Here is a 15,753-nt window from a genome sequence, read left to right on the forward strand (position 1 = left end):
TTTCTATCAGGCTAGCTAGCACTTTCTGTGGGAAATGGCTTATTTTGTTTATTATGTTGGCCTTGGTTCGCCCTGAGTTGTAGTGTCATGTTTTGTTTGACACTTTCTTTCGTTTAAAATAAATATCATTCTGTTGGAACATCTCGATCCTGGATTATGGTTTGGAGACCGGAGAGGGAACATCCTAATTTATCTTTGTATGTTGCACCCTGACCCCCTAGACAGGGGCGTAACAGACCAGTACAGTTATAGTACTTTGTACTTTGCCACATTTATCTTCTTCTTAGCAAGTGTCATGCATTCTGCTTCTCCAGCGTTTTTAAGAGCTGTTGATGATGTCAAATGCAGCTTACGGCCACACCGCTCTCTAAGCGCCCGATCTCGTCCGATCTCGGCAGCCAAATAGAGCCGGGCCTGGTTAGTACTTGGTAGGAAGACCGCCTGGGAATACCAGGTGCTGTAAGCTTTTTTGCTTGGGTTTACGGGCAGCACAAGCTGGTGTTACTGCCTATTTATTCATAGAAATTGTTCTATATTTTCATCAAATTTTGTTCTTTCATTGCTGTTTTGCTACTTTATTGGTTTGCCAACCATCGTGCTTCATTACTAGTAGACCATGTTACGGTCCTGGCCATATGTGTTGTTTTTATTTTCTTTTTCTTATAGGTGACCTGCCTGATTGGCCGGATTGGGGGGCAGTACAGGAAGCTGATTGGTCCATCCTACACTTCCTGGAGTTTTAAAAGTACGGTTCCCAACAGCTAGCGAGGCTCTTTCTGGCATCAGCACCTGTTTGCTGTTCTTGGTTTCCAAACCGTATTTAGCATTTTTGAATTGTTAGGTTTTGTGCCGTGGTTTTGTTTATAAATTGTATATTTTGTAAATAGTATTAAATCTGTAGGGGTGAACTGCCATTTTCTTTGGACTGTTTTCACATTAGGGAGTTATGGTTAGCGACTGTCTTTTGGTTTGTTTATTTCTATCAGGCTAGCTAGCACTTTCTGTGGGAAATGGCTTATTTTGTTTATTATGTTGGCCTTGGTTCGCCCTGAGTTGTAGTGTCATGTTTTGTTTGACACTTTCTTTCGTTTAAAATAAATATCATTCTGTTGGAACATCTCGATCCTGGATTATGGTTTGGAGACCGGAGAGGGAACATCCTAATTTATCTTTGTATGTTGCACCCTGACCCCCTAGACAGGGGCGTAACAGACCAGTACAGTTATAGTACTTTGTACTTTGCCACATTTATCTTCTTCTTAGCAAGTGTCATGCATTCTGCTTCTCCAGCGTTTTTAAGAGCTGTTGATGATGTCAAATGCAGCTTACGGCCACACCGCTCTCTAAGCGCCCGATCTCGTCCGATCTCGGCAGCCAAATAGAGCCGGGCCTGGTTAGTACTTGGTAGGAAGACCGCCTGGGAATACCAGGTGCTGTAAGCTTTTTTGCTTGGGTTTACGGGCAGCACAAGCTGGTGTTACTGCCTATTTATTCATAGAAATTGTTCTATATTTTCATCAAATTTTGTTCTTTCATTGCTGTTTTGCTACTTTATTGGTTTGCCAACCATCGTGCTTCATTACTAGTAGACCATGTTACGGTCCTGGCCATATGTGTTGTTTTTATTTTCTTGTTCTTATAGGTGCCCTGCCTGATTGGCCGGATTGGGGGGCAGTACAGGAAGCTGATTGGTCCATCCTACACTTCCTGGAGTTTTAAAAGTACGGTTCCCAACAGCAAGCGAGGCTCTTTCTGGCATCAGCACCTGTTTGCTGTTCTTGGTTTCCAAACCTTATTTAGCATTTTTGAATTGTTAGGTTTTGTGACGTGGTTTTGTTATAAATTGTATATTTTGTAAATAGTATTAAATCTGTAGGGGTGAACTGCCATTTTCTTTGGACCGTTTTCACATTAGGGAGTTAGGGTTAGCGACTGTCTTTTGGTTTGTTTATTTCTATCAGGCTAGCTAGCACTTTCTGTGGGAAATGGCTTATTTTGTTTATTATGTTGGCCTTGGTTCGCCCTGAGTTGTGTCATTTTTTGTTTGTCACTTTCTTTCGTTTAAAATAAATATCATTCTGTTGGAACATCTCGATCCTGGATTTTGGTTTGGGGATCGGAGAGGGAACATGCTAATTTATCTTTGTATGTTGCACCCTGACCCCCTAGACAGGGGCGTAACAGACCAGTACAGTTATAGTACTTTGTACTTTGCCACATTTATCTTCTTCTTAGTAAGTGTCATGCATTCTGCTTCTCTAGCGTTTTTAAGAGCTGTTGATGATGTCAAATGCAGCTTACGGCCACACCGCTCTCTAAGCGCCCGATCTCGTCCGATCTCGGCAGCCAAATAGAGCCGGGCCTGGTTAGTACTTGGTAGGAAGACCGCCTGGGAATACCAGGTGCTGTAAGCTTTTTTGCTTGGGTTTACGGGCAGCACAAGCTGGTGTTACTGCCTATTTATTCATAGAAATTGTTCTATATTTTCATCAAATTTTGTTCTTTCATTGCTGTTTTGCTACTTTATTGGTTTGCCAACCATCGTGCTTCATTACTAGTAGACCATGTTACGGTCCTGGCCATATGTGTTGTTTTTATTTTCTTTTTCTTATAGGTGCCCTGCCTGATTGGCCGGATTGGGGGGCAGTACAGGAAGCTGATTGGTCCATCCTACACTTCCTGGAGTTTTAAAAGTACGGTTCCCAACAGCTAGCGAGGCTCTTTCTGGCATCAGCACCTGTTTGCTGTTCTTGGTTTCCAAACCTTATTTAGCATTTTTGAATTGTTAGGTTTTGTGCCGTGGTTTTGTTTATAAATTGTATATTTTGTAAATAGTATTAAATCTGTAGGGGTGAACTGCCATTTTCTTTGGACTGTTTTCACATTAGGGAGTTATGGTTAGCGACTGTCTTTTGGTTTGTTTATTTCTATCAGGCTAGCTAGCACTTTCTGTGGGAAATGGCTTATTTTGTTTATTATGTTGGCCTTGGTTCGCCCTGAGTTGTAGTGTCATGTTTTGTTTGACACTTTCTTTCGTTTAAAATAAATATCATTCTGTTGGAACATCTCGATCCTGGATTATGGTTTGGAGACCGGAGAGGGAACATCCTTATTTATCTTTGTATGTTGCACCCTGACCCCCTAGACAGGGGCGTAACAGACCAGTACAGTTATAGTACTTTGTACTTTGCCACATTTATCTTCTTCTTAGCAAGTGTCATGCATTCTGCTTCTCCAGCGTTTTTAAGAGCTGTTGATGATGTCAAATGCAGCTTACGGCCACACCGCTCTCTAAGCGCCCGATCTCGTCCGATCTCGGCAGCCAAATAGAGCCGGGCCTGGTTAGTACTTGGTAGGAAGACCGCCTGGGAATACCAGGTGCTGTAAGCTTTTTTGCTTGGGTTTACGGGCAGCACAAGCTGGTGTTACTGCCTATTTATTCATAGAAATTGTTCTATATTTTCATCAAATTTTGTTCTTTCATTGCTGTTTTGCTACTTTATTGGTTTGCCAACCATCGTGCTTCATTACTAGTAGACCATGTTACGGTCCTGGCCATATGTGTTGTTTTTATTTTCTTGTTCTTATAGGTGCCCTGCCTGATTGGCCGGATTGGGGGGCAGTACAGGAAGCTGATTGGTCCATCCTACACTTCCTGGAGTTTTAAAAGTACGGTTCCCAACAGCAAGCGAGGCTCTTTCTGGCATCAGCACCTGTTTGCTGTTCTTGGTTTCCAAACCTTATTTAGCATTTTTGAATTGTTAGGTTTTGTGACGTGGTTTTGTTATAAATTGTATATTTTGTAAATAGTATTAAATCTGTAGGGGTGAACTGCCATTTTCTTTGGACCGTTTTCACATTAGGGAGTTAGGGTTAGCGACTGTCTTTTGGTTTGTTTATTTCTATCAGGCTAGCTAGCACTTTCTGTGGGAAATGGCTTATTTTGTTTATTATGTTGGCCTTGGTTCGCCCTGAGTTGTGTCATTTTTTGTTTGTCACTTTCTTTCGTTTAAAATAAATATCATTCTGTTGGAACATCTCGATCCTGGATTTTGGTTTGGGGATCGGAGAGGGAACATGCTAATTTATCTTTGTATGTTGCACCCTGACCCCCTAGACAGGGGCGTAACAGACCAGTACAGTTATAGTACTTTGTACTTTGCCACATTTATCTTCTTCTTAGCAAGTGTCATGCATTCTGCTTCTCCAGCGTTTTTAAGAGCTGTTGATGATGTCAAATGCAGCTTACGGCCCCACCGCTCTCTAAGCGCCCGATCTCGTCCGATCTCGGCAGCCAAATAGAGCCGGGCTTGGTTAGTACTTGGTAGGAAGACCGCCTGGGAATACCAGGTGCTGTAAGCTTTTTTGCTTGGGTTTACGGGCAGCACAAGCTGGTGTTACTGCCTATTTATTCATAGAAATTGTTCTATATTTTCATCAAATTTTGTTCTTTCATTGCTGTTTTGCTACTTTATTGGTTTGCCAACCATCGTGCTTCATTACTAGTAGACCATGTTACGGTCCTGGCCATATGTGTTGTTTTTATTTTGTTGTTCTTATAGGTGCCCTGCCTGATTGGCCGGATTGGGGGGCAGTACAGGAAGCTGATTGGTCCATCCTACACTTCCTGGAGTTTTAAAAGTACGGTTCCCAACAGCAAGCGAGGCTCTTTCTGGCATCAGCACCTGTTTGCTGTTCTTGGTTTCCAAACCTTATTTAGCATTTTTGAATTGTTAGGTTTTGTGACGTGGTTTTGTTATAAATTGTATATTTTGTAAATAGTATTAAATCTGTAGGGGTGAACTGCCATTTTCTTTGGACCGTTTTCACATTAGGGAGTTAGGGTTAGCGACTGTCTTTTGGTTTGTTTATTTCTATCAGGCTAGCTAGCACTTTCTGTGGGAAATGGCTTATTTTGTTTATTATGTTGGCCTTGGTTCGCCCTGAGTTGTGTCATTTTTTGTTTGTCACTTTCTTTCGTTTAAAATAAATATCATTCTGTTGGAACATCTCGATCCTGGATTTTGGTTTGGGGATCGGAGAGGGAACATGCTAATTTATCTTTGTATGTTGCACCCTGACCCCCTAGACAGGGGCGTAAAAGACCAGTACAGTTATAGTACTTTGTACTTTGCCACATTTATCTTCTTCTTAGCAAGTGTCATGCATTCTGCTTCTCCAGCGTTTTTAAGAGCTGTTGATGATGTCAAATGCAGCTTACGGCCACACCGCTCTCTAAGCGCCCGATCTCGTCCGATCTCGGCAGCCAAATAGAACCGGGCCTGGTTAGTACTTGGTAGGAAGACCGCCTGGGAATACCAGGTGCTGTAAGCTTTTTTGCTTGGGTTTACGGGCAGCACAAGCTGGTGTTACTGCCTATTTATTCATAGAAATTGTTCTATATTTTCATCAAATTTTGTTCTTTCATTGCTGTTTTGCTACTTTATTGGTTTGCCAACCATCGTGCTTCATTACTAGTAGACCATGTTACGGTCCTGGCCATATGTGTTGTTTTTATTTTCTTGTTCTTATAGGTGCCCTGCCTGATTGGCCGGATTGGGGGGCAGTACAGGAAGCTGATTGGTCCATCCTACACTTCCTGGAGTTTTAAAAGTACGGTTCCCAACAGCAAGCGAGGCTCTTTCTGGCATCAGCACCTGTTTGCTGTTCTTGGTTTCCAAACCTTATTTAGCATTTTTGAATTGTTAGGTTTTGTGACGTGGTTTTGTTATAAATTGTATATTTTGTAAATAGTATTAAATCTGTAGGGGTGAACTGCCATTTTCTTTGGACCGTTTTCACATTAGGGAGTTAGGGTTAGCGACTGTCTTTTGGTTTGTTTATTTCTATCAGGCTAGCTAGCACTTTCTGTGGGAAATGGCTTATTTTGTTTATTATGTTGGCCTTGGTTCGCCCTGAGTTGTAGTGTCATGTTTTGTTTGACACTTTCTTTCGTTTAAAATAAATATAATTCTGTTGGAACATCTCGATCCTGGATTATGGTTTGGAGACCGGAGAGGGAACATCCTAATTTATCTTTGTATGTTGCACCCTGACCCCCTAGACAGGGGCGTAACAGACCAGTACAGTTATAGTACTTTGTACTTTGCCACATTTATCTTCTTCTTAGCAAGTGTCATGCATTCTGCTTCTCCAGCGTTTTTAAGAGCTGTTGATGATGTCAAATGCAGCTTACGGCCACACCGCTCTCTAAGCGCCCGATCTCGTCCGATCTCGGCAGCCAAATAGAGCCGGGCCTGGTTAGTACTTGGTAGGAAGACCGCCTGGGAATACCAGGTGCTGTAAGCTTTTTTGCTTGGGTTTACGGGCAGCACAAGCTGGTGTTACTGCCTATTTATTCATAGAAATTGTTCTATATTTTCATCAAATTTTGTTCTTTCATTGCTGTTTTGCTACTTTATTGGTTTGCCAACCATCGTGCTTCATTACTAGTAGACCATGTTACGGTCCTGGCCATATGTGTTGTTTTTATTTTCTTTTTCTTATAGGTGACCTGCCTGATTGGCCGGATTGGGGGGCAGTACAGGAAGCTGATTGGTCCATCCTACACTTCCTGGAGTTTTAAAAGTACGGTTCCCAACAGCTAGCGAGGCTCTTTCTGGCATCAGCACCTGTTTGCTGTTCTTGGTTTCCAAACCGTATTTAGCATTTTTGAATTGTTAGGTTTTGTGCCGTGGTTTTGTTTATAAATTGTATATTTTGTAAATAGTATTAAATCTGTAGGGGTGAACTGCCATTTTCTTTGGACTGTTTTCACATTAGGGAGTTATGGTTAGCGACTGTCTTTTGGTTTGTTTATTTCTATCAGGCTAGCTAGCACTTTCTGTGGGAAATGGCTTATTTTGTTTATTATGTTGGCCTTGGTTCGCCCTGAGTTGTAGTGTCATGTTTTGTTTGACACTTTCTTTCGTTTAAAATAAATATCATTCTGTTGGAACATCTCGATCCTGGATTATGGTTTGGAGACCGGAGAGGGAACATCCTAATTTATCTTTGTATGTTGCACCCTGACCCCCTAGACAGGGGCGTAACAGACCAGTACAGTTATAGTACTTTGTACTTTGCCACATTTATCTTCTTCTTAGCAAGTGTCATGCATTCTGCTTCTCCAGCGTTTTTAAGAGCTGTTGATGATGTCAAATGCAGCTTACGGCCACACCGCTCTCTAAGCGCCCGATCTCGTCCGATCTCGGCAGCCAAATAGAGCCGGGCCTGGTTAGTACTTGGTAGGAAGACCGCCTGGGAATACCAGGTGCTGTAAGCTTTTTTGCTTGGGTTTACGGGCAGCACAAGCTGGTGTTACTGCCTATTTATTCATAGAAATTGTTCTATATTTTCATCAAATTTTGTTCTTTCATTGCTGTTTTGCTACTTTATTGGTTTGCCAACCATCGTGCTTCATTACTAGTAGACCATGTTACGGTCCTGGCCATATGTGTTGTTTTTATTTTCTTGTTCTTATAGGTGCCCTGCCTGATTGGCCGGATTGGGGGGCAGTACAGGAAGCTGATTGGTCCATCCTACACTTCCTGGAGTTTTAAAAGTACGGTTCCCAACAGCAAGCGAGGCTCTTTCTGGCATCAGCACCTGTTTGCTGTTCTTGGTTTCCAAACCTTATTTAGCATTTTTGAATTGTTAGGTTTTGTGACGTGGTTTTGTTATAAATTGTATATTTTGTAAATAGTATTAAATCTGTAGGGGTGAACTGCCATTTTCTTTGGACCGTTTTCACATTAGGGAGTTAGGGTTAGCGACTGTCTTTTGGTTTGTTTATTTCTATCAGGCTAGCTAGCACTTTCTGTGGGAAATGGCTTATTTTGTTTATTATGTTGGCCTTGGTTCGCCCTGAGTTGTGTCATTTTTTGTTTGTCACTTTCTTTCGTTTAAAATAAATATCATTCTGTTGGAACATCTCGATCCTGGATTTTGGTTTGGGGATCGGAGAGGGAACATGCTAATTTATCTTTGTATGTTGCACCCTGACCCCCTAGACAGGGGCGTAACAGACCAGTACAGTTATAGTACTTTGTACTTTGCCACATTTATCTTCTTCTTAGTAAGTGTCATGCATTCTGCTTCTCTAGCGTTTTTAAGAGCTGTTGATGATGTCAAATGCAGCTTACGGCCACACCGCTCTCTAAGCGCCCGATCTCGTCCGATCTCGGCAGCCAAATAGAGCCGGGCCTGGTTAGTACTTGGTAGGAAGACCGCCTGGGAATACCAGGTGCTGTAAGCTTTTTTGCTTGGGTTTACGGGCAGCACAAGCTGGTGTTACTGCCTATTTATTCATAGAAATTGTTCTATATTTTCATCAAATTTTGTTCTTTCATTGCTGTTTTGCTACTTTATTGGTTTGCCAACCATCGTGCTTCATTACTAGTAGACCATGTTACGGTCCTGGCCATATGTGTTGTTTTTATTTTCTTTTTCTTATAGGTGCCCTGCCTGATTGGCCGGATTGGGGGGCAGTACAGGAAGCTGATTGGTCCATCCTACACTTCCTGGAGTTTTAAAAGTACGGTTCCCAACAGCTAGCGAGGCTCTTTCTGGCATCAGCACCTGTTTGCTGTTCTTGGTTTCCAAACCTTATTTAGCATTTTTGAATTGTTAGGTTTTGTGCCGTGGTTTTGTTTATAAATTGTATATTTTGTAAATAGTATTAAATCTGTAGGGGTGAACTGCCATTTTCTTTGGACTGTTTTCACATTAGGGAGTTATGGTTAGCGACTGTCTTTTGGTTTGTTTATTTCTATCAGGCTAGCTAGCACTTTCTGTGGGAAATGGCTTATTTTGTTTATTATGTTGGCCTTGGTTCGCCCTGAGTTGTAGTGTCATGTTTTGTTTGACACTTTCTTTCGTTTAAAATAAATATCATTCTGTTGGAACATCTCGATCCTGGATTATGGTTTGGAGACCGGAGAGGGAACATCCTAATTTATCTTTGTATGTTGCACCCTGACCCCCTAGACAGGGGCGTAACAGACCAGTACAGTTATAGTACTTTGTACTTTGCCACATTTATCTTCTTCTTAGCAAGTGTCATGCATTCTGCTTCTCCAGCGTTTTTAAGAGCTGTTGATGATGTCAAATGCAGCTTACGGCCACACCGCTCTCTAAGCGCCCGATCTCGTCCGATCTCGGCAGCCAAATAGAGCCGGGCCTGGTTAGTACTTGGTAGGAAGACCGCCTGGGAATACCAGGTGCTGTAAGCTTTTTTGCTTGGGTTTACGGGCAGCACAAGCTGGTGTTACTGCCTATTTATTCATAGAAATTGTTCTATATTTTCATCAAATTTTGTTCTTTCATTGCTGTTTTGCTACTTTATTGGTTTGCCAACCATCGTGCTTCATTACTAGTAGACCATGTTACGGTCCTGGCCATATGTGTTGTTTTTATTTTCTTGTTCTTATAGGTGCCCTGCCTGATTGGCCGGATTGGGGGGCAGTACAGGAAGCTGATTGGTCCATCCTACACTTCCTGGAGTTTTAAAAGTACGGTTCCCAACAGCAAGCGAGGCTCTTTCTGGCATCAGCACCTGTTTGCTGTTCTTGGTTTCCAAACCTTATTTAGCATTTTTGAATTGTTAGGTTTTGTGACGTGGTTTTGTTATAAATTGTATATTTTGTAAATAGTATTAAATCTGTAGGGGTGAACTGCCATTTTCTTTGGACCGTTTTCACATTAGGGAGTTAGGGTTAGCGACTGTCTTTTGGTTTGTTTATTTCTATCAGGCTAGCTAGCACTTTCTGTGGGAAATGGCTTATTTTGTTTATTATGTTGGCCTTGGTTCGCCCTGAGTTGTGTCATTTTTTGTTTGTCACTTTCTTTCGTTTAAAATAAATATCATTCTGTTGGAACATCTCGATCCTGGATTTTGGTTTGGGGATCGGAGAGGGAACATGCTAATTTATCTTTGTATGTTGCACCCTGACCCCCTAGACAGGGGCGTAACAGACCAGTACAGTTATAGTACTTTGTACTTTGCCACATTTATCTTCTTCTTAGCAAGTGTCATGCATTCTGCTTCTCCAGCGTTTTTAAGAGCTGTTGATGATGTCAAATGCAGCTTACGGCCCCACCGCTCTCTAAGCGCCCGATCTCGTCCGATCTCGGCAGCCAAATAGAGCCGGGCCTGGTTAGTACTTGGTAGGAAGACCGCCTGGGAATACCAGGTGCTGTAAGCTTTTTTGCTTGGGTTTACGGGCAGCACAAGCTGGTGTTACTGCCTATTTATTCATAGAAATTGTTCTATATTTTCATCAAATTTTGTTCTTTCATTGCTGTTTTGCTACTTCATTGGTTTGCCAACCATCGTGCTTCATTACTAGTAGACCATGTTACGGTCCTGGCCATATGTGTTGTTTTTATTTTCTTGTTCTTATAGGTGCCCTGCCTGATTGGCCGGATTGGGGGGCAGTACAGGAAGCTGATTGGTCCATCCTACACTTCCTGGAGTTTTAAAAGTACGGTTCCCAACAGCAAGCGAGGCTCTTTCTGGCATCAGCACCTGTTTGCTGTTCTTGGTTTCCAAACCTTATTTAGCATTTTTGAATTGTTAGGTTTTGTGACGTGGTTTTGTTATAAATTGTATATTTTGTAAATAGTATTAAATCTGTAGGGGTGAACTGCCATTTTCTTTGGACCGTTTTCACATTAGGGAGTTAGGGTTAGCGACTGTCTTTTGGTTTGTTTATTTATATCAGGCTAGCTAGCACTTTCTGTGGGAAATGGCTTATTTTGTTTATTATGTTGGCCTTGGTTCGCCCTGAGTTGTAGTGTCATGTTTTGTTTGACACTTTCTTTCGTTTAAAATAAATATCATTCTGTTGGAACATCTCGATCCTGGATTATGGTTTGGAGACCGGAGAGGGAACATCCTAATTTATCTTTGTATGTTGCACCCTGACCCCCTAGACAGGGGCGTAACAGACCAGTACAGTTATAGTACTTTGTACTTTGCCACATTTATCTTCTTCTTAGCAAGTGTCATGCATTCTGCTTCTCCAGCGTTTTTAAGAGCTGTTGATGATGTCAAATGCAGCTTACGGCCACACCGCTCTCTAAGCGCCCGATCTCGTCCGATCTCGGCAGCCAAATAGAGCCGGGCCTGGTTAGTACTTGGTAGGAAGACCGCCTGGGAATACCAGGTGCTGTAAGCTTTTTTGCTTGGGTTTACGGGCAGCACAAGCTGGTGTTACTGCCTATTTATTCATAGAAATTGTTCTATATTTTCATCAAATTTTGTTCTTTCATTGCTGTTTTGCTACTTTATTGGTTTGCCAACCATCGTGCTTCATTACTAGTAGACCATGTTACGGTCCTGGCCATATGTGTTGTTTTTATTTTCTTTTTCTTATAGGTGATCTGCCTGATTGGCCGGATTGGGGGGCAGTACAGGAAGCTGATTGGTCCATCCTACACTTCCTGGAGTTTTAAAAGTACGGTTCCTAACAGCAAGCGAGGCTCTTTCTGGCATCAGCACCTGTTTGCTGTTCTTGGTTTCCAAACCTTATTTAGCATTTTTGAATTGTTAGGTTTTGTGACGTGGTTTTGTTATAAATTGTATATTTTGTAAATAGTATTAAATCTGTAGGGGTGAACTGCCATTTTCTTTGGACCGTTTTCACATTAGGGAGTTAGGGTTAGCGACTGTCTTTTGGTTTGTTTATTTCTATCAGGCTAGCTAGCACTTTCTGTGGGAAATGGCTTATTTTGTTTATTATGTTGGCCTTGGTTCGCCATGAGTTGTGTCATTTTTTGTTTGTCACTTTCTTTCGTTTAAAATAAATATCATTCTGTTGGAACATCTCGATCCTGGATTTTGGTTTGGGGATCGGAGAGGGAACATGCTAATTTATCTTTGTATGTTGCACCCTGACCCCCTAGACAGGGGCGTAACAGACCAGTACAGTTATAGTACTTTGTACTTTGCCACATTTATCTTCTTCTTAGCAAGTGTCATGCATTCTGCTTCTCCAGCGTTTTTAAGAGCTGTTGATGATGTCAAATGCAGCTTACGGCCCCACCGCTCTCTAAGCGCCCGATCTCGTCCGATCTCGGCAGCCAAATAGAGCCGGGCCTGGTTAGTACTTGGTAGGAAGACCGCCTGGGAATACCAGGTGCTGTAAGCTTTTTTGCTTGGGTTTACGGGCAGCACAAGCTGGTGTTACTGCCTATTTATTCATAGAAATTGTTCTATATTTTCATCAAATTTTGTTCTTTCATTGCTGTTTTGCTACTTTATTGGTTTGCCAACCATCGTGCTTCATTACTAGTAGACCATGTTACGGTCCTGGCCATATGTGTTGTTTTTATTTTCTTGTTCTTATAGGTGCCCTGCCTGATTGGCCGGATTGGGGGGCAGTACAGGAAGCTGATTGGTCCATCCTACACTTCCTGGAGTTTTAAAAGTACGGTTCCCAACAGCAAGCGAGGCTCTTTCTGGCATCAGCACCTGTTTGCTGTTCTTGGTTTCCAAACCGTATTTAGCATTTTTGAATTGTTAGGTTTTGTGACGTGGTTTTGTTATAAATTGTATATTTTGTAAATAGTATTAAATCTGTAGGGGTGAACTGCCATTTTCTTTGGACCGTTTTCACATTAGGGAGTTAGGGTTAGCGACTGTCTTTTGGTTTGTTTATTTCTATCAGGCTAGCTAGCACTTTCTGTGGGAAATGGCTTATTTTGTTTATTATGTTGGCCTTGGTTCGCCCTGAGTTGTGTCATTTTTTGTTTGTCACTTTCTTTCGTTTAAAATAAATATCATTCTGTTGGAACATCTCGATCCTGGATTTTGGTTTGGGGATCGGAGAGGGAACATGCTAATTTATCTTTGTATGTTGCACCCTGACCCCCTAGACAGGGGCGTAAAAGACCAGTACAGTTATAGTACTTTGTACTTTGCCACATTTATCTTCTTCTTAGCAAGTGTCATGCATTCTGCTTCTCCAGCGTTTTTAAGAGCTGTTGATGATGTCAAATGCAGCTTACGGCCACACCGCTCTCTAAGCGCCCGATCTCGTCCGATCTCGGCAGCCAAATAGAACCGGGCCTGGTTAGTACTTGGTAGGAAGACCGCCTGGGAATACCAGGTGCTGTAAGCTTTTTTGCTTGGGTTTACGGGCAGCACAAGCTGGTGTTACTGCCTATTTATTCATAGAAATTGTTCTATATTTTCATCAAATTTTGTTCTTTCATTGCTGTTTTGCTACTTTATTGGTTTGCCAACCATCGTGCTTCATTACTAGTAGACCATGTTACGGTCCTGGCCATATGTGTTGTTTTTATTTTCTTGTTCTTATAGGTGCCCTGCCTGATTGGCCGGATTGGGGGGCAGTACAGGAAGCTGATTGGTCCATCCTACACTTCCTGGAGTTTTAAAAGTACGGTTCCCAACAGCAAGCGAGGCTCTTTCTGGCATCAGCACCTGTTTGCTGTTCTTGGTTTCCAAACCTTATTTAGCATTTTTGAATTGTTAGGTTTTGTGACGTGGTTTTGTTATAAATTGTATATTTTGTAAATAGTATTAAATCTGTAGGGGTGAACTGCCATTTTCTTTGGACCGTTTTCACATTAGGGAGTTAGGGTTAGCGACTGTCTTTTGGTTTGTTTATTTCTATCAGGCTAGCTAGCACTTTCTGTGGGAAATGGCTTATTTTGTTTATTATGTTGGCCTTGGTTCGCCCTGAGTTGTAGTGTCATGTTTTGTTTGACACTTTCTTTCGTTTAAAATAAATATCATTCTGTTGGAACATCTCGATCCTGGATTATGGTTTGGAGACCGGAGAGGGAACATCCTAATTTATCTTTGTATGTTGCACCCTGACCCCCTAGACAGGGGCGTAACAGACCAGTACAGTTATAGTACTTTGTACTTTGCCACATTTATCTTCTTCTTAGCAAGTGTCATGCATTCTGCTTCTCCAGCGTTTTTAAGAGCTGTTGATGATGTCAAATGCAGCTTACGGCCACACCGCTCTCTAAGCGCCCGATCTCGTCCGATCTCGGCACCCAAATAGAGCCGGGCCTGGTTAGTACTTGGTAGGAAGACCGCCTGGGAATACCAGGTGCTGTAAGCTTTTTTGCTTGGGTTTACGGGCAGCACAAGCTGGTGTTACTGCCTATTTATTCATAGAAATTGTTCTATATTTTCATCAAATTTTGTTCTTTCATTGCTGTTTTGCTACTTTATTGGTTTGCCAACCATCGTGCTTCATTACTAGTAGACCATGTTACGGTCCTGGCCATATGTGTTGTTTTTATTTTGTTGTTCTTATAGGTGCCCTGCCTGATTGGCCGGATTGGGGGGCAGTACAGGAAGCTGATTGGTCCATCCTACACTTCCTGGAGTTTTAAAAGTACGGTTCCCAACAGCAAGCGAGGCTCTTTCTGGCATCAGCACCTGTTTGCTGTTCTTGGTTTCCAAACCTTATTTAGCATTTTTGAATTGTTAGGTTTTGTGACGTGGTTTTGTTATAAATTGTATATTTTGTAAATAGTATTAAATCTGTAGGGGTGAACTGCCATTTTCTTTGGACTGTTTTCACATTAGGGAGTTAGGGTTAGCGACTGTCTTTTGGTTTGTTTATTTCTATCAGGCTAGCTAGCACTTTCTGTGGGAAATGGCTTATTTTGTTTATTATGTTGGCCTTGGTTCGCCCTGAGTTGTGTCATTTTTTGTTTGTCACTTTCTTTCGTTTAAAATAAATATCATTCTGTTGGAACATCTCGATCCTGGATTTTGGTTTGGGGATCGGAGAGGGAACATGCTAATTTATCTTTGTATGTTGCACCCTGACCCCCTAGACAGGGGCGTAACAGACCAGTACAGTTATAGTACTTTGTACTTTGCCACATTTATCTTCTTCTTAGTAAGTGTCATGCATTCTGCTTCTCTAGCGTTTTTAAGAGCTGTTGATGATGTCAAATGCAGCTTACGGCCACACCGCTCTCTAAGCGCCCGATCTCGTCCGATCTCGGCAGCCAAATAGAGCCGGGCCTGGTTAGTACTTGGTAGGAAGACTGCCTGGGAATACCAGGTGCTGTAAGCTTTTTTGCTTGGGTTTACGGGCAGCACAAGCTGGTGTTACTGCCTATTTATTCATAGAAATTGTTCTATATTTTCATCAAATTTTGTTCTTTCATTGCTGTTTTGCTACTTTATTGGTTTGCCAACCATCGTGCTTCATTACTAGTAGACCATGTTACGGTCCTGGCCATATGTGTTGTTTTTATTTTCTTTTTCTTATAGGTGCCCTGCCTGATTGGCCGGATTGGGGGGCAGTACAGGAAGCTGATTGGTCCATCCTACACTTCCTGGAGTTTTAAAAGTACGGTTCCCAACAGCTAGCGAGGCTCTTTCTGGCATCAGCACCTGTTTGCTGTTCTTGGTTTCCAAACCTTATTTAGCATTTTTGAATTGTTAGGTTTTGTGCCGTGGTTTTGTTTATAAATTGTATATTTTGTAAATAGTATTAAATCTGTAGGGGTGAACTGCCATTTTGTTTGGACTGTTTTCACATTAGGGAGTTATGGTTAGCGACTGTCTTTTGGTTTGTTTATTTCTATCAGGCTAGCTAGCACTTTCTGTGGGAAATGGCTTATTTTGTTTATTATGTTGGCCTTGGTTCGCCCTGAGTTGTAGTGTCATGTTTTGTTTGACACTTTCTTTCGTTTAAAATAAATATCATTCTGTTGGAACATCTCGATCCTGGATTATGGTTTGGAGACCGG

At 41.9% G+C, this 15,753-nt stretch overlaps 16 pseudogenes; all 16 read left to right on the forward strand.

Moving 5' to 3' along the window:
• The first annotated feature begins 347 nt into the window (after window positions 1–347).
• On the forward strand, window positions 348–466 carry LOC137114936 (5S ribosomal RNA; annotated as a pseudogene).
• An 857-nt stretch (window positions 467–1,323) lies between these two features.
• Window positions 1,324–1,442, forward strand: LOC137114937 (5S ribosomal RNA; annotated as a pseudogene).
• Window positions 1,443–2,295: 853 nt separating this feature from the next.
• LOC137114938 (5S ribosomal RNA) lies at window positions 2,296–2,414 on the forward strand (annotated as a pseudogene).
• An 857-nt stretch (window positions 2,415–3,271) lies between these two features.
• On the forward strand, window positions 3,272–3,390 carry LOC137114939 (5S ribosomal RNA; annotated as a pseudogene).
• Window positions 3,391–4,243: 853 nt separating this feature from the next.
• On the forward strand, window positions 4,244–4,362 carry LOC137114659 (5S ribosomal RNA; annotated as a pseudogene).
• An 853-nt stretch (window positions 4,363–5,215) lies between these two features.
• Window positions 5,216–5,334, forward strand: LOC137114554 (5S ribosomal RNA; annotated as a pseudogene).
• An 856-nt stretch (window positions 5,335–6,190) lies between these two features.
• On the forward strand, window positions 6,191–6,309 carry LOC137114940 (5S ribosomal RNA; annotated as a pseudogene).
• Window positions 6,310–7,166: 857 nt separating this feature from the next.
• On the forward strand, window positions 7,167–7,285 carry LOC137114941 (5S ribosomal RNA; annotated as a pseudogene).
• Window positions 7,286–8,138: 853 nt separating this feature from the next.
• LOC137114942 (5S ribosomal RNA) lies at window positions 8,139–8,257 on the forward strand (annotated as a pseudogene).
• Window positions 8,258–9,114: 857 nt separating this feature from the next.
• On the forward strand, window positions 9,115–9,233 carry LOC137114943 (5S ribosomal RNA; annotated as a pseudogene).
• Window positions 9,234–10,086: 853 nt separating this feature from the next.
• On the forward strand, window positions 10,087–10,205 carry LOC137114449 (5S ribosomal RNA; annotated as a pseudogene).
• An 856-nt stretch (window positions 10,206–11,061) lies between these two features.
• On the forward strand, window positions 11,062–11,180 carry LOC137114944 (5S ribosomal RNA; annotated as a pseudogene).
• An 853-nt stretch (window positions 11,181–12,033) lies between these two features.
• On the forward strand, window positions 12,034–12,152 carry LOC137114450 (5S ribosomal RNA; annotated as a pseudogene).
• An 853-nt stretch (window positions 12,153–13,005) lies between these two features.
• On the forward strand, window positions 13,006–13,124 carry LOC137114555 (5S ribosomal RNA; annotated as a pseudogene).
• Window positions 13,125–13,980: 856 nt separating this feature from the next.
• LOC137114623 (5S ribosomal RNA) lies at window positions 13,981–14,099 on the forward strand (annotated as a pseudogene).
• Window positions 14,100–14,952: 853 nt separating this feature from the next.
• On the forward strand, window positions 14,953–15,071 carry LOC137115254 (5S ribosomal RNA; annotated as a pseudogene).
• Window positions 15,072–15,753: the final 682 nt, after the last annotated feature.

This window comes from Channa argus, unplaced genomic scaffold (genome assembly GCF_033026475.1).
Source record: "Channa argus isolate prfri unplaced genomic scaffold, Channa argus male v1.0 Contig020, whole genome shotgun sequence".
Lineage (NCBI taxonomy): Eukaryota > Metazoa > Chordata > Actinopteri > Anabantiformes > Channidae > Channa > Channa argus.